The sequence below is a fragment of the Apodemus sylvaticus genome, chromosome 2 (genome assembly GCF_947179515.1).
Source record: "Apodemus sylvaticus chromosome 2, mApoSyl1.1, whole genome shotgun sequence".
Classification (NCBI taxonomy): domain Eukaryota; kingdom Metazoa; phylum Chordata; class Mammalia; order Rodentia; family Muridae; genus Apodemus; species Apodemus sylvaticus.
In genome coordinates this window covers 6,698,056-6,720,592 of record NC_067473.1, presented here as the reverse complement: position 1 = coordinate 6,720,592, position 22,537 = coordinate 6,698,056, and the positions used below count along the sequence as shown (strand labels likewise).

General features: G+C 43.6%; 1 pseudogene; it reads left to right on the top strand.

Annotated features, from left to right (window-relative positions):
- The window catches only part of LOC127677241 (FAD-linked sulfhydryl oxidase ALR-like), a 38,750-nt pseudogene extending 17,012 nt beyond the window's left edge, over positions 1 to 21,738 (top strand).
- Positions 21,739 to 22,537: the final 799 nt, after the last annotated feature.

Genomic DNA, 22,537 nt, shown 5'->3' with positions numbered 1-22,537 from the left:
AGTCCTCTCAGATTAGTCTGCACAGACACACAGACACACACGTAGACACACAGATGCACACAGACACACATACACACAGAGAGACACAAACATAGACACACAGAGACAGAAACACAGAGACAGAAAGAGAAAGAGACAGAGAGAGAGACACACACACAGAGAGAGAGAGAGAGAGAGAGAGAGAGAGAGAGAGTGAGAGAGAGAGAGAGAGAGAGAGAGAGAGAGAGAGAGAGAGAAACACACCTTAAAAGGTACTAAGCCATCATGGTCATGATGCTGAAGAGATTCCTCAGAGGTTAAGAGCAATTGCTGCTCTTGCAAAGGATCTAAGTTCCCTTTCTAACATCCATGGCAGATTCTAAATATCCTTCACTCCAGTTCTGGAGTATCTGATGTCCTCTTCTAGCTCCACCAATATGATGTATGCATATATAAATAAATCTTTTAAAAGATCATAAGGTCAGTTATTGCAATGAGTCGACTGTAGGACATATACAGGCTGTCATGGCCACCCAGGCATCTGTCTCTCCTCTGATGGTAGAGCCCAGTCTATCATTTTTCCATAGAAAACTAGCCTACGCCTGCTCCTGTGTTTTCTTTTCCTATTGCTGTAATCGTTGCATGTAAAAATACACCAATGAAGGCAGCTTAAAAAAGAAAGGATTTATATCAGATTACAATCCATCATAGAGGGGAAGTCACATCGGCAGGAGCGTGAGAGAGCTGTTCACACTACGTCCACCAGAAACTGGCAGTAATCGATGCACACATGCTTCTGCTCAGTTCAACTGTCAGTTCAGTTAATACCTGGGAAGAGCTCTGGACTAGTCTTGGGGATGGATCGCAACCCAGAACAGAACTCAAAAGTGATTACCATTGAACTCTACTAAAGTATACCGTGCTCAATAATGACGCCCAGAGACGTCTTCACTGCATCTAGGGACCTCCAGAAGTGCCCCCTAAGGAGCTCACTGAAATTGCCCTCCTGGGAGATATGGCTTCTTCATACCATCCACAAATCTCTTCTGCAAAAATATCGGCCTTCTATGCCTGATGTGGACGCAGGATGTCAGTGCAGGATGAGAACTCCACAGCACAATGAAGGCTTTCTTCTAATGATTCCCTTTGAAATCACCTATTTCCTGTCCCAACTGTAATTTGGGCTAATTGCTTAATAATTCTGTTTAAATGTCACTATTGCTGCAAACATCAATTCATCAGACCTGCTTTTTCAGGTTGAAAAATCCCTTTGCTTCTTCGAGTATTCTCTGCTTCCTTCCCACTGACACTGCTGCCCGAGCGACATTCCCATGGCACAAATAGAATCTCTTCAAAAGGGTGTTGAGATCAAGGTGTCTCTGTGTGCTGCAGTCTGAGTAACGTAATCCATGTCCTTGAAGCAGTACCTGGGACTGGAAAGATCTAAAACTGCGTCTTCTAAAAGCCAGCTTCCGTACCATATACAGGCAGCCGTGATCAGTGGTCCTAGCCCCGCCCACAGCAAGAGGCTTTACCTGACGTCATAGTGAGAGGCCAAGGCGGCTGCATGAGAGATCAAAGCACGGACCTGGAAGCCTGTGGCTGCCCAGCAGTTCCTTGACTCTGGAATTTAACTCTAGGTTATACTAAATATTACAAATTACAAATATACAAAACCATATTAATCCCTGCTCAAAGCAGCGGTCTTCTCAGGGCACCACAATATAGCCACAGACCGTGTATGGTGGATTTCTTAGCTGAGAAAGACAGCCATGTGTATTTCAGGGATCAAGCTTGCTTTCTCCAACACTGCTTGTGCCTCACCTGTTCTGACAAGGGGTAGGTATCTAGGTTATTAAACATGTCCTAACATGTTCTCCATTACTAAAGGTCCTAACATGTTCCCCATTACTAAACATGTCCTAACATGCTCCCCATTACTAAACATGTCCTAAATGTTCCCCATTACTAAACATGTCCTAACATGTTCCCCATTACTAAACATGTCCTAACATGTTCCCCATTACTAAACATGTCCTAATATGTTCTACATTATTAAACATGTCCTAACATGTTCTCCATTACTAAACATGTCCTAATATGTTCTACGTTACTAAACATGTCCTAATATGTTCTCCTTTACTAAACATGTCCTAACATGTTCCCCATTGTTAAACATGTCCTAATATGTTCCACATTACTAAACATGTCCTAACATGTTCCCCATTACTAAACATGTCCTAACATGTTCCCCATTACTAAGCATGTCCTAATATGTTCTACATTATTAAACATGTCCTAACATGTTTCCCATTACTAAACATGTCCTAATATGTTCTACATTACTAAATATGTCCTAATATGTTCTACATTACTAGACATGTCCTAACATGTTCCCCATTACTAAACATGTCCTAATATGCTCTACATTACTAAACATGTCCTAACATGTTCCCCATTACTAAACATGTTCTAATATGTTCTACATTACTAAACATGTCCTAACATGTTTCCCATTACTAAACATGTCCTAATATGTTCTACATTACTAAAGATGTCCTAACATGTTCCCCATTACTAAACATATCCTAAAATGTTCTTCAATATGTTCCCCGTTATTAACATGTCCTAATATGTTCTCCATTACTAACATGTCCTAACATGTTCCCCAATATGTTCCCCGTTATTAACATGTCCTAACATGTTCTCCATTAACATGTCCTAGTATGTTCTCCATTACTAACATGTCCTAACATGATCTCAATTACTCTTCCCTTCCATAGTCCACCAGCTGAAAGTTTATAGTTACTTTTCATTTCATGTGAAGGATGGTTCTCCTGTCCAACTTTAAAAGATCAAGTCTCTTCATCCAAATGCTCATATATCAAAAATGAGCCAGTCCAGGAATTCTGTGCCTTCCTGTCACACTGAAAAGGTTAGAGGACAGGCCTAGATCTCTAAAACGTCCTCAAACCAGCACTGTGGAGAATAGCAATAAAAGAGAATCGAGAAGAGAATCAAGAGTCAATGGAAGACTAGGGGGTTGAAGGTCTATAACCCCAGAGTCATTAAAGACAGGGAGCAGACAACTCTTCACTTTGAGAACCATGCTATTACTGCACGTGTGTGTGTGTGTGTGTGTGTGTGTGTGTGTGTGTGTGTGTGTGTATCCTAGCTCCTAAGACACATCTGTGGATCACTGCACCATTGTGAGGTAGAGAGCGTGGCACTCACTTAGAAAGTAAAGAACTAATTTATACCAGTACTGCCCAGCTAGCACTTGTTCTGTGAGTTATGGGAGTCTGTTTCTGTTCACCCCCAGAGAGATGGAAAATGACAAACCAAGGAGCGAGTCTACTGAGTTCAGCTTGCGGGGCCAGTCTGTTTGACTTTGAGTAACTTATAAAGCTTGTCAATGTAGTAACAGCCTCAAAACCCACCAATTTCTCTCCCTCCCCAGTGTATCCTTGAGAGAAGGCTCTAGCTTCAAGGGCCTGGTGATTCCTCCCTTCTCCCATGAGGCCCAGTCTTTTATAAGGGTAATCCCAGCTGCTCTGATTCCAACACAGCACTGCCATGATCATGACCACAGAGGGTGCGAAGGGGGGGGGGGGCACATTCCATAAAGGCCATCATCCAAGACCATTTTTTGCTAGAAAGTTTCCTTTAGGCTAAGATGTCACCTCCCCCTCAGAGTCCCATTTTTTTCTCTTTGGATCACAAAGCCCTGTCAAGTGAGGTTAATGCTGGCCAGATGGCTCTGGGAAAGAGTGCAGCAGACGCCTCCTGTAAGACTGGGCCAGCCGGAGGCGCTCACTGCCAAGCAGGTCTCTGCCCTGCACCTTTCAGCAGTTCTCTGAGAGGCTCGGGACGCAAGCAACCGAAAATACACAGAATGTGGTCTCATGTGTCTAGAGCACAGAGCCCAAGGATAGAGTTGCTGGGTGTGAACCAAGCTTCTAGGTTAATTATCTAGGTATAAGCAATTAATTTTTATTTATCATTCTTCAAATCACATTCTGATTTGAAGATTGCTTTGGGGATAATCTAGAGTTTGAAGTGAGGCCCTCGAAAGGCTCTAACAACACACAGCTATTTCTCACCCCCCACCCCATGCCTTTCTTACTTTGTCATCTTCTTAGAGAACAACTAGAATTCTCCAAGTCTTTGGCTTTCAATGTGGTTTTTTTTTTCCCCTCTAAACTCAACCGTGTTCCTTAGGGAAGCCAAAGATACCACTAACAATGATGTCATTGTTGTGAATACTTGGAGAATGTTGGGTATTGACTAGGAGTGTCCTGAGTGCATCATGTGTGCAGCTCAATAGCATCTTTACCATGTGCTCATGAGGTAAGTGCCACTGTGAGACACGTTTACAGATAAGACAACAAAGCTACAAAAAGATCAGATAATTGACCATCTGGGGTCAATCACCTAGCAAGTTGCAGGGCCAAGGAATGAGCCAAGCTAAAGCCTGGTTCTCAGGACTGAGCCTTCACGGACTGCAAAGCCCTCCCCATAACGGTGTCCCTGCACAGTGTGAACGGAATTCTGCCTGTAGTCGCTGAGAAGATAGCGCCGAGCTGTTGATTTACTTCACCTTTAACTCTTGTGTTTTTCCCTCCCACACTCTCAGATGATGGAAATGCTTAAAGCGAACTAAGGTAGTGTGAGACCTCGCCGTGTAAGTGTGAGCATGGCTGCTTGTGGTTACAGCTGTGTCTTGTGTGCTTCGGGCCGTCCACTCCCGCATGTCTGCTCTGCTGGTCTCCAGTTTCCGCTTCCAGCGCTTGGCACTTGGGCCGCATGAACTGTCTTTTTAAGCCATAGATTCTATGTCTTTGTTCCTGATTTACCTACACACAAGCCCAGCGCGGGGTAAGAACCAGAGAACACACGACTGTCTGCCTGGTGTCTTCTCAGTGACCTGGGAGTCCTGGAGAATGCAATGAGTTATTATTTTCAGGCAATAAGCTGGGGATTGCCACCTTTCAGAATGCTAGGCACTTGCTGACACATAACTGCAGCTGCCCACTCCAAGGTGGAGAACCACAAAGGCTGTTGTAAACAGGCCGTGACCTTCGCCCAGTACCAGACAAGTCCGATGTTCTCTGGGGCTGGGGCTTTTCAACAGACTCCTGTCCTGGCATTCTCCAGAGGATCTGATCACGCCAGATAACAGGAGTTATGGACAGGGATGAATCTTTTTTTTTTTTTTGCTTATTTACTTTCTCCTCTCTGTACATATGTATATGATGAACAAACATGCTCATGTGGAGAATAAAACCTTATGAAAGAGAAAGAACAATGGACTTTAAGCTAGATATGAGCTAAAGCAGGCCTTCAATGTGCACACACACACACACACTCACACTATTCCTTTTGATGTTCCTTAATTCTATACAATTTATAGTTTTACTCTGAGGCTATTTAATATAGGGCAAATTGAATTTCCAGAATAAGAAAATTGATGGGAGGAGATATCTGTGCCTGACAAGAGTATATCTGGGACATTTAAAATACAGTTCGGGAGCTGGAGATACAGTCCTGTGATAAAGTGCTTGCCTGGCATGCATGGGCCCAAGCTCAATTTCCAGAACCTCAAATAAAATAAAGTATAATCCTGTCTCATCGTCTGTTCCCTACCACACACCTGCACACCCACACGTGTGCACACACCTGCACACCCACACGTGTGCACATACCTGACTACAGTCTGAAGCTTGAAACTTCCTCATGTTCTCAATTTTGCTGAAGTGCTAGTGTGTGTCGAAGTTTTGAGTTGTATCTTCAGAATAATAAAAATTTTAAATGAAGATGCTCTCATGACAGCTGACCAAACACTGCCCAGTGTTTGAAACTCAAAATGCGCAGCGTTGAGACTCCAGCCCACCATTTAGACATGCAGAAAGCCAAAAGATACTAGGGATGGATCTTTTGTTTCAAACCCCTTAATTTATAGATGATGACTGAGACCTTACAAGAGAAAATAGCTCTGAGTGGAGACAGACTAAAATCCCCTCCCTGTCGTCCCCGAAAGCATCCTTTGAGAGTGGTGTCAGAGCTCCCGTCTCTCGGGACAGACTTCACACACAGAGTTCCAGTGCAACTTTGTAAAAATGAAAGTGAGTGAGTCTGCAACCCCAGAAAGGACTCCAGCTTTGCCGCTGGAGACATGAGTAAGCGGAGAAAGGTAAGGCAGCCCTCTGCACCATGGAGTCCTCGTTTGTAAATTCAGAACAGCTGACTGCAAGAAGTCCACAGACCACATCTGCTCACTAATTGCTTAACTTTAACTTTCTCATTGGGCTTGTTTGGAGTCCGCCTCCACCTGCATTTTCCACAGGAAGTTATGGGGAAAGTCAGGCTGTGCAAACAGGGACAGTCAGAGGAGGTGAACGAGCTAGTATCTAGTGTTCAGTGAAGAAAAGCAAGGCCCAAGAAGGAAAAGGTACAAAAGCTAAGTGCAGACCCTGCTTTACCTGGACCTTGGAGCTCACACAGACATGCATACTTCAAGTCTAATCATCTGATTTCTAAAATATGGAAACATTGCAGGAAATGTGCAGATATGCTGGTGTCTGTCTCCCAGAATGCTGCTCACTAACTGAGCGTTGGAACCCAGTAGGTGAGGGTCACAGCCTCTCTTTTCCAGGGTGTTTTTGATTTTGTTATTGTTGTTTAAGGTTTGTTTCTTTTAAGTAAGCACACTGTTGCTGTCTTCAGACACACCAGAGGAGGGCATCAGATCCCATTACAGATGGCTGTGAGCTACTATGTGGTTGCTGGGAATTGAACTCAAGACCTGTGGAAGAGCAGTCAGTGTTCTTTATCCATGAGACATCTCTCCAGCTCCTCTGGTGCGTTCTTAAAGAGACCAGAAACCCTGCAATGGAAAATAATCTAAAAGTCAAAAGGGCAACCATAGAAACACTCGTGTCAGTATCTACCTCATTTCTGTGCTACATACCTTTATGTGCACACAGTTATGAAAATACAGATGTTGACTGGCTATGCATGGTACTTCTCACAGGCTTTCTTTTTTCACCAAATACATGGCACCTTTTGGCAGACTTTTGTAGAGAACAAAGAATCATTACTGAATTTAATATTCTGACCCATTTGAGTTTTTTTATTTAATTTATTTTTATGTTATGTGTATTTAGTGTTTTTTACTACCAGTCTGTGTGAGGATGTCAGATCCCCTGGTACTGGAGTAACAGTTGTGAGTTGCTGGGAATTGGAAAAGTAGCCGGTGTTCTTAACCACTGAGCCATCTCTGCAGCCCCATTTTGAGTTTTAAATGTAATTTTTTCCAAAATAGTCTGCAGAAACCTTCAATGAATTCCACAGTGACTTCAAGCTGACTGGGAGGAACAGACCAGACATGAACTGTCACAGAGTTAATTTGGTGTATACGTCTTAAGTTCAGAAGCCACTGGGTAAAATACAGCAAAACAAAAAACTGTGACCCAGGAAAGCACTGACAAGATGAATTTCAGCTCCACAGTTTTGGTCAAGTAGAGGCACAGGGGTAATCCATCCGGCAGGGAAGTGTAGAGGGACTGCTGCTTTTGAAGCCACTTCGCTGAAGACTGACAGATACACCCTGTTATCTGGAGAGGGCAGCGATTAGAAATTGTAGAAATGATCTACAGTCTCTTCTGAGCCACAATCAGTGTTATAGCACTACTAGTCCTCCACGTAGGACAGCTGTAACACTGTCTGGAAAAGGAAAATGGCCCCGTCCAAGGCCAGTCGTCCCTTTGAGGACACTGAGCAGACATGTGGACCTCAGCTCCCCGCCCAGGACTTCTTTAACCAGAGAACTCCCTGAGCAAATCAATCAAGCCAACTTTGAGTTAGGACAGACCATTTCTCCCCCTCCATGACACGCCCACCCATCACCCCCACACCGCCCCGCCCGCCCAGCAAGGCCTCTGCTTGTTCCAAATCCATCCTAGGCAGAAGAGGGCTAAGAAAATCGCTGTCCTATTGAGACCTCAAGTGGAAAAATTGGGAACTGCAGGTGATGAAAGGCGGGTAAAAAGAAATGGAGGGGGGAAAGGGCAGAGGGAGGGAAGATGAACTCAGCCTGAGATTCTTCCTAGATGAAAGAAAGGGGGAGCTGCGCCTGAGACCGCTGACGTGCCAGACAGAGGAAAGGGCTCAGTGGCTTTTCACAAAGTGAATATGCAGCTTCGGATCAGAAACAGGTTCTCCAAAGTTAGCCGCGCCACAGGGAAATCCGCCTGACTTAGCATTTACAGTTACTCCAGAGTGATTCCAGATCCTACTGGAAGTCTCTAGATTCGCCCAGTCCTTTGCTTCGTTTTCCTAGAGGAGGCCTGAAAACAAACCTAGCCAAAAGGGGCAGCCCACAGAACCTGGGTGTCGACACACCTGTCCACCTGATCCTAGAGTCCTGTGGGTGCCCGGTGCCTGGGTTCCAACACAGCGCCCACTCTTGCCCTTCCGCGCTGACAGGCACTGATCCCAGGGACTTCCCCGGAAGTGTAAGTAGGTTGTCCTGACTGACAGCAAACTTAATTGTTTTAATTGTTCTCCAAATGCAGCCGCCAGACAAGCAAGACTCTCATCCAGAAGCTTGTCTGAAATATAAATTATTGAGCTTCAGACCTAGGAATTGAACACACTAGCGGTAGATCCCAAATGCTGTCTTAGTGATAGTCGAGGCCTCCTAGATTTTGAGAAGCACTGCCACACACTGTTTTTCAAATGCCCGTGACAGAAGACTGCAAGTCTCTGTTTATTTCAAAAATGGTTTCTGGCCCCGCCCCCACAGCCACTTAGCAGCTCAGCAGGGAGCAGCGGGGAAACTGAATTTCTGATGAGAGTCTGGGAATGGAAACCCACGAGCTTCCATTTAGACCAACTTTACTCTGGAGAAAAGGAGCTTTCTCCTCAGTATTTAGCCTTCTCTCTGAAGTTTGAAATGAACATTATTCTAACTTCTATCCAAGCCTGAAAGAATCTCTTCAGATTTTCCCGTTGAAAAATTAATCCTTGCAACCCTTGTAGGGGAAATCACAGTGACATGTGCCTCTGAGATAAAATTTTAATGATAATAATAATAATAGTGGTTATAGTAGTAGTAGTATAGTAAATATCGTTTTTAAGATGTGCACCGCTGGGCAAGCAGCAAGACAGGATACTGGTGACTGGGATTCTCGACAGATCACCGGCTCGCATAGAGTCTGCATCTCCTGAGAGATACTGAGAACCTTGATCGGCTGGAAGTCTGACCCCATGTGTCACAGAACTGTCGCAGAACCTTTGGGTCTGGCAGGAACCTGGAGTGACAGCCTCTGAGCTTTGAAGTAGCTTTTTATTAGTGATTGTTACCTGAGATTTTACACAGTTAGTTATTCTCAGAGCCTTTGCATTACTTAGTCCAGAAACAACAGGCTTGCAGGGAGCCTTGCTTGCCAGGAAGATTGCTTCTGGGTCTGTCAGGACAACTCCTAGGTCACAGAAGTCCTGAAGCTCCTGTCAGCCAGCAGTGCTCAGTCCCTCAGAGGCTGACCCCCTGCTGCTGAGACAGCTAGGCCTGTCCTGCCCTGTCCTGCCCTGTCCTGCCGGCTCGCTCTTCCACTGATTGTCCTGCATTACCCAGAACACAGACGCTCATGCATGGCTACCTTTTCTTCTTAGTCTCCCAAATCTCCTGGCACTTTCCAGTAGGGCCCAAAAGTAGAGTTTATTATAACACCACTAGAAAAAAAATAGTTTTTGGACTTTGAAGTTATGGGCAGGGATGTAGCTCAGTTGTTAGAGTGCTTGTCTAGCATTCATGAAGTCCTGGGCTCAATCCCTAGCTCGAGATAATCCCAGTATAGAGTTACACACCATTAATCCTGGAGTTGGGGAAGAGAAGCAGAAGGATCAGAAGTTCAGGGTCATCCTCAGCTACACAGCAAGTTGGAGGCCAAACCTGGGCTTCATGATCATTGTTTTAAAAAGAAAAAAAAAAGAGTTGGGGGTTATAAATACACTTGGCCTTTGCAGCTACGGCATTAGTCACAGTGGGGAAAATAGGTTTCTATTTATGGTGATCTTGTGAATGCCTCTGGACTCCAGAGAGACTCCCCAGTGTTCTGTGACTCTATCATCTGACCCTGCCCTCACCCCACCCACTCTCTTCAAGGTACCCACACCTACTCAGAGTGCTAGTTTGTCAGGAGGGGCTCAGAATGTGTGTGGTCACAATTCCAGGCATCCAAGGGGAGCAGAGCAAGGCTTACTGCTGACACTGGCAGTCACTGGCCTCCTGAGGGACTCTCACTGTGTTCAGCACTGCAGAGATGCTTGTGTCTAGACAGCGACCTTTCAGACACCAGCCTCATACTCAACCCCTGCCCCGACCTCATTGAAAAGCTAGCCCCTCCCACCACCTCGGGTCCCTAGGCCTTTCCTCTCCTCCAGTCCACTTCCTTCCCACTCTTCTTTCTTTCCTTATCTGCCCCGCCCCTCCGCTTCCTTCCTTCCTCCTTTCCTTCCTTCTGTGACTTTCTCTAGCTTTTTTTCCTTCCCTTGAGGTTCCTGTAGTCCTGGGAAATAAGCACTCCCCACACTCAGCCCGAAACCTCTCCTCATCCCGCTCTTACTAAGTGCTGAGACCAGCACTTCCTTTGTTATTATTGGTTATTTTATTTGTTTACATTTCAAATGATGTTCACTTCCCGGTTTCCCCTCTGCAAGCCCTCATCCTATCCCCTCCGCCACCTCTATGAGGGTTCTCCACCCACTCACCCTCACTTCACCGCCCTGGCATCCCCCTATGCTGAGGCATCAGGCCTCCACAGAGCAAGGGCCTCACCTCATATTGTTGCCAGACAAGGCCATCCTCTGCTACATCTGCGGCTGGAGCCATGATGTTCTCTTTGGTTGGTGGTTTAGTCTCTGGGAGCTCTGGGGGGTCTGGTTGGTTCATAGTGTTGCTCTTCTATAGTGTCGCAATCCCCTTCAGCTCCTTCAGTCTTTCCCTTAACTCTTCCCTTGGGGTTCCCATGTTCAGTCCGATGATTGATTATGAGTAACCACCTCTGAATTGATCAGGCTCTGGCAGAGCCCTGGGGTTGGGGAGAGAAGCCCTCTACCAGGCTCCTGTCAGCAAGCGCATCTTGGCATCAGCTATAGTGTCTGGGTTTGGTGTCTGCGGATGGGATGGATCCCTAGGTGGGGCAGTCCTTGGGTGGCCTTTCCTGCAGTCTCTGCTCCACTTGGTCCCTGTATTTTCTTTAGACAGGAACAATTCTAGGTTAATTTTTTTTTTTTGAGATGAGTGGGTGGCCCTATCCCTCAACCAGAGGCTGTGACCACCCAGTGGATATGGTCTCTACAGGTTCTAGCTCCCCCATGTTGGGCATTTTGGCTAATGTCATTCCTGTTGGTTCCTAGGAGACTTTTGCTTCCCTAGGATCTGGGACTTTCTAGTGGCTACCCAGGCCCCGCCCCGTTCCCCACACCCACTGCTACACATCTCCATTCAGTTTCCTGGTGCTCTGAACATATGCCCCCACCCGGTCTCCTCCCACACCTGATCCTGCCCCCCTTTCATCCTCCCCCTCATTTTACCTCCAAGGTCCCTCCCTCCCTCTACTTCCCATAAATATTTTGTTCCCCCTTTTAAGTAGGACTGAAGCATCCACACTTAGGTTTTCTTTCTTCTTGCACTTCATATGGTCTGTGAGTTGTATCATGGGTATTCCAAGCTTTTGGGATAATACCCACTTATCAGTGAATGCATTCCATGTGTGTTCTTTTGTGATACCTTACTCAGGATGATACTTTCTAGTTCCATTCATTTGCCTGAAAATTTGATGAAGTCATTGTTTTTAATAGCTGCATAGCACTGCATTGTGTAAATTACCATATTTTCTGTATTTATTCCTCAGCTGAAGGACATCTGGGTTTTTTTTCCAGTTTCTTGCTGTTAAAAATAAGGCTGCTATAAACATAGTGGAGTTTGTGTCCTTGTTATACGTTAGAGTAACTTTTCAGTCCTCAGGTAGAACTATTTCCAATTTTCTGAGGAACCGCCAGACTGAATTCCAGAGTGGTTGTACTGGCTTGCAATCCCACCAGCAATGAATGAGTATTCCTCTTTTTCCACATCCTCGCCAGCATCTGCTGTCACCTGAGTTTTTGATCTTAGTCATTCTGGCTGGTGTGAGGTTGAATCACAAGGTCATTTTGATTTGCATTTCCCTGATGACTAAGATGTTGAACATTTCTTTAGGTGCTTCTCAGCCATTCAAGATTCGTCAGTTGGGAATTCTCTATTAAGCTCTGTACCCCATGTTTTAATAGGGTTATTTGGTTCTCTGGAATCTAAGTTGTTGAGTTCTTCATATATATTGGATATTAGCCCTCTAACAGATGTAGGGTTGGTAAAGATCTTATCCCAATTTGTTGGTCGCCATTTTGTCCTATTGACAGTGTCCTTTGTCTTACAGAAGCTTTTCAATTTCATGAGGTCCCAGTTTTGAATAGTTGATCTTAGAGCTTGAGCCATTGGTGTTTTCTTCAGGAAATTTTCCCCTCTCCAGATATGTTGAGGCACTTTCCCACTTGCTGTTCTGTTAGTTTCAGTGTGTCTGGTTTTATGTGAAGGTCCTTGATCCACTTGGACTTGAGCTTTGCACAAGGAGATAAGAATGGATCAATTTGCATTCTGACTACCAGTTGAACCAGCACCAATTACTGAATATGCTGGTTTTTTCCCACTGGATGGTTTCATTTCTTTTTCAAAGATCAGGTGTCCATTGGTGTGAGTGTTTATTTGTGGGTCTTCAATCTATTCCATTGATCTACCTGACTGTCTCTGTACCAATACCATGGCGTTTTTATCATGATTGCTCTGTAGTACAGCTTGAGGTCAGGGATGATGATCCCAAGAAGTTCTCTTATTGTTCAGAATAGTTTTGGCTATCCTCAGTTTTTATTATTCCAGAAGAATTAGAGAATTGTTCTTTCTATCTCTGTGAAGAATTGAGTTGGAATTTTTATGGGGATTGCATTGAACCTGTAGATTGCCTTTGGTAAGATGGCCATTTTTACTATGCTAATCCTGCCAATCCATGAGCATGGGAGATCTTTCCATCTTCTGAGGTCTTCTTTGATTTCTTTCTTCAGATACTTGAAGTTCTTATCGAACAGATCTTTCACTTGCTTGGTTAGAGTCACACTAAGATATTTTGTATTATTTGTGGCTATTGTGAAGGGTGTCATTTCCCTAATTTCTTTCTCCTTTATCCTTTGAGTATAAGAAGGCTACTGATTTTCATGAGTTAATTTTGTATCCAGCTACTTTGCTGAAGTTGTTTATCAGCTGTAGGTGTTCTCTGGTGGATTTTTGGGGTCACTTAAATATACTATCATATTATCCATAAATAGTGATATTTTGAGTTCTTTCCAATTTGTATCTCTTTGACCTTCTTTTGTTGTCGAATTGCTCTAGCTAGAACTTAGAATACTATATTGAATAGATAGGGAGAGAATGGGCAGCCTTGTGTAGTCCCTGATTTTAGTGGGTGTATTAGTCTGGGTTCTCTAGAGTCACAGAACATATGGGCAGTCTCTACATAGTTAGGGAATTTGTTGATGACTTACAGTCTATAGTCCAACTCCCCAACAATGGTCAGCAGCAGCTGTGGATGGAAGTTCAAGAATCTAGCAGTTGCTCAGTCCCACGAGGCAAGCAGGCAAGGAAGAGTGAGTAAATCTTCCTTCTTCCAATGTCCTTATATAGATCTCCAGCAGAGGGTATAGCCCAGATTAAAGGCTGTAGGTCTCCAGCAGAGGGTGTGGCCCAGATTAAAGGCATGTGCCACTGTGCCTTTAATCCCAGATGACCTTGAAATTGGAGATCTCCTTATCTTAATCTTCTGGAATTCATAGCCACTATGCTTCAAGATCTCCATGCCAAGATCCAGGTCAGAAACTTATATCTCTGAGCCTCCAGATTAGGATCATAGGTGAACCTTCCAATTCTAGATTGTAGTTCATTCCAGATATAGTCAAGTTGACAACCAGGAATAGCCACTACAGTGGGATTGCTTCAAGTGTCTCCATTTAGTTTGATGTTGGCTATTGGTTGGCTGTATATTGCTTTTATTATGTTTAGATATGGCCCTTGAATTTCTGATCTTTCCAAGATTTTTAACATGAAAGGTTGTTGTATTTTGTCAAAGGCTTTTTCAGCATCTAATAAGATGATTATGTGGGGTTTTTTTCTTTGTTTGTTTATATAGTGGATTATGTTAATGGATTTTCATATGTTGAACCAACCTTGCATCACTAGGATAAAGCCTACTTGATCATTGTGAATGACCATTTTGAGGTGTTCTTAAATTAGGTTTGCAAGAATTTTATTCAGTATTTTTACATTGATATTCATAAGGAAAATTGGTCTGTAGCTTCATAGAATGAATTAAATAGAGTACCTTCTGTTTCTATTTTGTGCAATAGTTTGAAAAGTATTGATATTAGGTCTTCTTTGAAGGTCTGATAGAATTCTGCACAAAAACGGCTGGTCCTGGGCTTTTTTTGGTTGGGAAACTTTTAATGACTGCTTCTCTTTCTTTAGGGATTATGGGACTGTTTAGATGGTTTATGTGATCCTGACTTAACTGTCTAAAAAACTAATCCATTTCATCTAGATTTTCCACTTTTGTTGATTACAGACTTTTGTAGTAGGATCTGATTTTTTTTTTAATTTCTCTGGTTTCTGTTGTTATGTCTCCCTTTTCATTTCTAATTTTGTTATTTTGGATACTGTCTCTGTGCCCTTTGGTCAGTCTGGCTAAGGGTTTATCTATCTTGTTGATTTTCTTAAAGAACCAGCTTCTGGTTGCATTGATTCTTTGTATAGTTCTCTTTGTTTCTACTTGGTTAACTTCAGCCCTGAGTTTGATAGTTTCCTGCCATCTACTCCTCTTGGGTGTATTTGCTTCTTTTTGTTCTAGGGCTTTCAGATGAGTTGTTAAGCTGCTAGTGTGTGCTCTCTAGTTCTTTATAGAGGCACTCAGCACTATGAGTTTTCCTCTTAGCACTACTTTCATTGTGTCCTGTAAGTTTGGGTATGTTGTGCCTTCATTTTAATTAAATTCTAAAAACATCTTTAATTTCTTTCTTAATCTCTTCCCTGACAAAGTTATAATTGAGTAGAGAGTTGTTCAGCTTCCATCAGTATATGGGCTTCCTGTTGTTTTTGTTGTTTTTAAAGACCAGTCTTAGTCTGTGGTGATCTGATAGGATGCATGCATGAGATTATTTCGGTCTTCTTGTATTGGTTGAGGCTTACTTTGTATCCAGTTATACAGTCAGTTTTGTAGAAGGTCCCATGAGGTACTCAGAAGAAGGCATATTCATTTGTTTTAGGGTGAAATGTTGTGTATATATCTGCTAAATCAGTTTGGTTCATACATTCTGTTAGTTTTGCTGTGTCTCTGTTTATTTTCTGTTTCTGAGATCTATCTCCCACTATTATTATGTGAAGTTCAATGTGTGCTTTGAGCTTTAGTAAAGTTTCTTTTACAATGTGGGTGCCCTTGCATTTGAAGCCTAGATGTTCAGAATTGAGAGTTCATCTTGATAGATTTTTTCTTTGATGAACATGTAGCGTCCTTCCATATCTTTTTTTCATAACTTTTGGTGAAAGTCAATTTTATTCTATATTAGAAGAGCTACTCCAGCTTTTTTCTTGGGACCATTTGCTTGGAAAGTTTTTTCCAGCCTTTTACTCTGAGGTAGTATTTGTCTTTGTCACTGCGATGTGTTTCCTGTATGCAGAAAAATGGTGGGTCCTGTTTACATACCCAGCCTGTTAGTCTATGTCTTTCTATTGGGAAATTCAACCCATTGATGTTAAGAGAAATTAAGGACCAATGACTGTTGCTTCCTGTTATTTTTGTTGTTTGAGGTGGAATTATGTTTGTGTGGCTCTCTTCTTTTGTGTTTGTTCTACGATTAATTTCTTGCTTTATCTTGGGTATAGTTTTCCTCCTTCTGTTGGAGTTTTCCATTTATTATCCTTTGTAGGGCTGGATTTGTGGAAAAATATTGTTTAAATTTGGTTTTGTCATGGATTATCTTGGTTTCTCCATCTATGGTAATTGATATTTTGTCTGGGCATAGTAGCCTGTGTTGGCATTTTTGTTCTCTCAGGTTCTGTATGACATCTGTCCAGAATCTTCTGGGTTTTAGAATGTTGAGAAGTCTTGCTTAATTCTGATAGGTCTGCCTTTATATGTTACTTGACCTTTTTTCCTTACCACTTTTAATATTCTATGTTTGCTATGTTTGTTCTGTGCATTTTGGTGTTTTGATTATTATGTGATGAGAGGAATTTCTTTTCTGGTCCCATCTATTTGGAGTTGTGTAGGCTTCTTTTATGTTTACGGTCATCTCTTTGTTTAGCTTAGAGAAGTTTTCTTCTATAATTATGTTAAAGATATTTATTGGTCCTTTGAGTTGGGAATCTTCACCCTCTTATATACCTATTATTCTTCAGTTTGGTCTTTTCATTGTGTCCTGGATTTCCTGGATGTTTTGGGTTAGGAGCTTTTTGGATTTTGTTTTTGTTTTTGTTTTTGTTTTTGTTTTTGTTTTTTTTTTTTTTTTTTTTTTTTTTTTTTACTATTGTGTCAATGTTTTCTATGGTATCTTCTAAATCTGAGCTTCTCTATTCTCTCTTGTATTCTGTTGGTGATACTTGCATCTATGATTCCTGATCTCTTTCTTAGGTTTTTCCATCCCCAGGGTTGTCTCCCTTTGTGATTTCTTTATTGTTTCTATTTCCATTTTTAGATCCTAGATGGTTTTGTTCAAGTCCTTCACCTGTTTGGTTGTGTTTTCCTGTATTTCTTTAAGGGAGTTATTTATGACCTTCTTAAAGTCCTCTATCATCATCTTGAGATTTGATTTTAAGTCACAGTCTTGCTTTTCTGGTGTGTTGAGGCTTGCTGTGGTGGGAGAACTGGGTTCTGATAGTAGCCTTGGTTTCTGTTGCTTATGTTCTTGTCCTTGCCTCTCGACATCTGGTTATCTCTGGTATTAACTGTCCTTGCTATCTCTGACTGGAGCCTGTTCTTCCTATGAGCCTGTGATCCTTGTGAGCCTGTGATCCTGGTTGTGTCAGAACTCCTGGGGGACCCACTGTCTCTGTGATCCTGTGATCTTGTGATCCTGGATATGTCAGAAGTCCTGGGGGACACGCCGCCTCTGGGTGTGGGTGAAGTGGGTGGAGATCCAGAACCCAGGGTCTGCTCCAGGCTCCAGTGCAAGCCAGAAGGAAAATGTACCCCCAGCCGGGCAGAGGTGCCTGCATCCCCTGGGTTCCTGGAGGGGAGTCCCAGTTAGACCAGGTATTAGGAGGGGGGTTGGGGTCGCATCTGTGATCCTGGAGGACAGGCTGCCTCTGGGTGTGGGTGGCTTGGGGAAGACAGAGCACAGGCTCCACTCCCAGGGGCAGGGGCAAGCCAGAAGGCCAGCCAGCACTTCTTAATTAACCATAAACAAGTAATTAAAAGACAGAGATAAAGAAAAGGGGAACAAGAAAGGAGAAAAGGAGTCCAGAGAAGCTACAAATGTAGGATGGGGAATATTCATTGTGGAAATGTTATCTTAATTTGTATCCAGAAAAGCACAGAAACTTGTACACACACACACACACACATCTGAAAAGTCAGTCAGCTCTATGCGGAAAATGATGAGTCAGCAAGAAAGGAAGGCAATAGGGAGGAGGGGAGGGGGGATTAGGTGGGAGGAGGAAAGAAGGGGGAGAATGAGGGAGGGAGAGGGAACAGGAGAGTCCCATGATGCTAAAAGCAAGGCTTCCTTCTGTTCTTGCTCCTCTTCCCACTCCCCTCCTGCTACAGAGCAGGTTCCTGCCTAGCCTCTCACATCAGAGCCTACCTGGTCTTCCTTCCCTGAGCTTGCCTAGGAGCCACTGCCACCCATTGTTCCAGGCAGGATACAGCAGGTATGGGGAGAGTCACAATTGGATACACCAGGACAGGGCTAACAGCAATGTGGCCACTGCTACTGGCAGGACTGTAGGGTGTCTGATGGACTGTGGGCAGGAAGCCACTGCTCAATGAGAAGCAAGCCCATTGCCCACCTCTGACACAAGTACCCAGTCAGTATGCCTTTGGAGACCCCCATCTGCTATGGGCTAGAGAATCCACCAGTAAAGAAGGGACTTCCTCTCTGGGGCTTTCCAAAACAGGGATCAATGGGTTAGGCCAATGGCTAACAGGAAGGTGAATCTGGGAAGCCGGAAGTCCTGGGCAGCAACCTGTGGTGTTCTTCTCTATTCTAAGCCATATAGAGCATTCCTGACCAGCTCCTTTAAGCCTCTCTGTGCCCTGGGGGAACTCATCCTTTTTCCTGGCTGAATCTGGTTTTCCTTTTTCCTTAGCTCGTTCAAGACACCCCTCAGAGACAAAATGCAGATTGCCTCACTTAGATTTAAGTGACTATACAAATGAGTTAAATGCACTTGCATTTGAAGCAGGTGTCTGCCGTGTAAAGATGAATGGCAAAATGAGTCTCAGAATTTCTTATTTTTATTTACTTTAAATGGCATTCAACAGAAAAATTAAGAATCTGCGACAAAGCGAAAAGTCACACAGAAAGGGGGAAGGATTTTATAATTCAGGAGTTCTGTAGAACTTCTCCCTGCTTTCCCAGCCTCTTTTTTGTCGTTTAGCACTGGTGTCAGCAAATTTTGTAGCTGGCCCATTCCTCTGAACTGGGTATGACTGCATGTGTCCCTCCAGAGTGCTGGAGATGAGATTCAAACCCTGGAGGGGAATAGCTCCAATTCCCAAATTTCAGTCTATTGATCCTCTGCCTGTATTGCCTGGGTTTGCTGAGGTTTTTGTTTTGTTTTTGAGGGGGACTTATTTTGTTGTATTTTTTGTTGTGATTTTTTTTTAAACAGAGCCTCACTGAGTTTCTCTGACTGGTCTCAAACTCATTGTATAACTTAAAATCCTCCTGTCTCAGCCTCCAGAATGCTGGGACTGCAAGAGAGTGCAGCCACACTTAGCATATAAGTCATTTCTGTCTTAGCTATTCACCTACAGGGAAAAGGGAAAAAAGAAAGAGAAGAACACTAGAAATGACAGATCAAAGAGATGCCAGCATTCAGGAAAACCTTGTGGGACAAGAAATAGTTCCTTTTATCACTCTGAACTCTTAGTTGAGCTATACCTGCAAAGAAAAGGACAAATTAAAAAATGAAACATAAACAAGTTTATTAATATTTACACCTGTGCATACGGGACACAGCAACCTGAGAACATCTTGAAGAGGTTGTAGTGAGTTCTGTCTTACCATCTTAACCTGGAAGACAGAGATGGGACATGACCAGAAACCTTAGTAAAAAAAGCCAATGGTTTCTATGCAGGTGCCAGGGCGAGGGTTTAGCTGCACTCTTCCCTTCCTCTGGCAGAGAGGAGCCTCCTTTCTTCCACACAAACAGAGCTTGCCAGAAGGTAGCATCTACCCTCCAGGATATCTCCTACATCTGAAGTTTCAAAATAGCTAGCTCAAAACAACTCTTATGCCAAGGAGGAGTATTTGGAATTGTATATCCAAGTCTTCTATAACACCCACCTCTTTATTGGGGTAACTAAACTACCTCCTACATGCAGAGAGCAGAGAACATATTTTCTCCCACCATGAGGTCAGTTCATCAATTATGAAAAATCTATTTCTATAACATACTTTTGGATTTTTGTTGTCGTTGTTTTGGTCTGGTTTTGTTTGGTTTTGGTGTGTTTGGTTTTAGGTTTTGGGGATGGGCTTTTGGGATTTTGTTTGGTTGGTTGTTTTTTCTGAGGCAAGGTTTCTCTATGTAGCCCTAGCTGTTCTAGAACTTGCTAACAACACAGATTCTTACACTTAATACAAACTGTAGGTTTCCAATATATTGCAAATGATTTGGGTCATTCATTACCCAAAGTGTGGCACCTCAGAAGACAATTAATGTTTCTAGATACTCATAGCTTGAAGGGGGGAAGGGAGTAAAGCAGAATTGAGTTCAGAGAATGTCATCTCCATTAAATACTTAGCACACAGCATCTGCTAAGTAAAATTGTGCAGCACTTACATGATAAGTGAGAGGTTGAAAGAAGAAAATAATGTGACTTAGCCCTTCTTTCCAGGTCAAGAAAACTTTATTAAAAGTGAGGCCCACCGTGGTTTATAAAGTCCTCTTAATTATTCTCCATCGACTAACAAGGCGTCCACCCAAACACACCTTTCTCTGCACTCTCTAAGCCTCAGTAAGCTCTTTAGATAGGCGTGGGAGGCTTAATATATTTCCTATGAAACTGTACCATTCTCCTTGATCAGCTTAGCCCAGCTTTGCAAACTGAAAAAAAAAATTCATTCCTTTCTGATTAATAATTGAATCCTAAGACCCTTTCAAGACAACATTCACAAGGACAGCTTAGTAGGGAGAGAGAATTGTGTCATAAGCCACCATGTCAGGATGGAGCATACTGATGGCCTCAACTGGAGGTCAAATGCAGAGTCCAGACTCTGGGGGACTTTACGCCCTTTAAAATTCTGTCATGAAGATGCATGGTAGTGGCTCCCCTGGAGACTGACAGCCTCCACCTGCTTCCTGGTAATACACGATCTAGATGCATTCTTCTTGTACTCGGTGTGTGCTGCAGGTCACATTCTTAATGGTTCACATTAAGCTCTCTCAGGTTTTGAATTATTTACTATAGTATTACGGAATATTTCTCCCTTTAATCCTGAAGCAGAAAATAATGCTGTCACCCTGAAATGTCACACTGAGAAACAAGAGAAGACCCAAATTTACCCATCCAAAAGAGTATTCCTTCTAATTTTCAAGCAAAATACCTAAGTTGTTTGAGATCTTTAAGGAGCCCTCTAAGTGTGCACATCCTATATCAGACACGACTATGTAGATAGTTGTAATGCTATCATCCAGTCTTCCCATAGAAGGAAAAAGAAAAGAAGGAAATTATATTTAGATGAATGACTGTCCCACTTTTAGATAACCCCAAGTATTTCTCGGAGGCAATCTGGAGGCTTCTCTGAAGCGAGTAACTATGGACCTCTAAGAATGGGGCTATGTGCAAATGCCTGTGCCTGACCCCTTGGGAACTTTGGAATTAAGCAGGAGGTTGTTAATTGAGCACAATTTGAGAAACAACAAACTGCCAGACAGTTTCATTAATTTCAGTGATAACTGTATTTGCAAAATAAAAATCTAAGACGGGGGAGGGGAAGCAGCATAAGGCATAGAGACGACACCACCCCGGCCACAGCGCCGCAAGGTTTGAAGTACGGGAGCGACTGTGACAGGCCTGCATAGACTTCAAATTGTGGATGCGGACCCAGCCGAAGCAGGATGTAAGTTTAGGGAGGATTGTCCACGGATCGGGAGGAATTGGGTCGCCACACCTGGGCTTTCCTCCGTACGGTGACATCCTAATACCCGGGCATGCCCACGCCAGAACAACAGCAAGATATGGCCCAGTTCATACATATATTTTTCCAAGTTTTAACCCTGCGAGGAATATGCAAAACACATAAGGAAGAGGCAGGAACCAGCCAGACACTCGAGTATCCTTCAGCCAGTGGCTGTGCCGCCTGCACAATGAGATAAATCGGAAGCTGGGCAAGCCTGATTTTGACTGCTCGAGAGTAGATGAGCATTGGCGTGAAGGCTGGAAGGACCGCTCCTGAGACTAGAGGATTACGAGCACGGCGTGTGGGACATCTGGCCAGATTCTGTGGGCAACAGCCTGATTGACGATTAAAGTGTCTCTGAGCCAACGCTTGTTTCTATGGTGGGGAGAGGGATCCCTAGAACACTGCCTCTGGGAACCCTGCCACAGAATTAAGAAATGGAGGTGCCTACTACAGACACTTGGGTGACCCCTTCAGCTAAAGCCCTGTGGGACCGAAGGTGAGAGTCAGGAGTGGTCCGGGGTGCTCTGCACCCTTCCTAGTACCCATTACACATTTGGGACATAGTTGCCCCGAAGGAAGATGCGCTAGATGGTTGCCTTCCTACTACATAGCCCTGGCTGGCCACGAGAACTGTGAGCCTGGCAACTCTATCATTTCGGAATTGAAGCAGGGTTCCCCAGCTCTGGCAGGGGCTTTCTCTTAGAGTGTACCAACCATGGTGCCCACTGTCAGCCTGGCGCATGGTCTTCTGCAGCTATGACAAGCATTTCAATCGAGGATCCTGGGAGCAGCTTCCTTGAGAGTTTAAGACCAAAATAAAATGAAGTGACTTAGAAAAAAAAGAAATCTAAGATACTAAACATTCCATTCATCATATGTGTATGATCTTTGAGTAATTTGTATGCCTCAAAAATCCTGGAAGTTGGAGGCAGATTCATTTTCAATAGTTCTCTTTGTAGTCATCAAGGAGAGGGGACCCATGCACTACAACCCCAACCCTGTGCTGGCTTCTAGAACTTAACCAATAACACTCTCTGTGAACACTGGCATCCTACCGGCTTGGTGCACACTG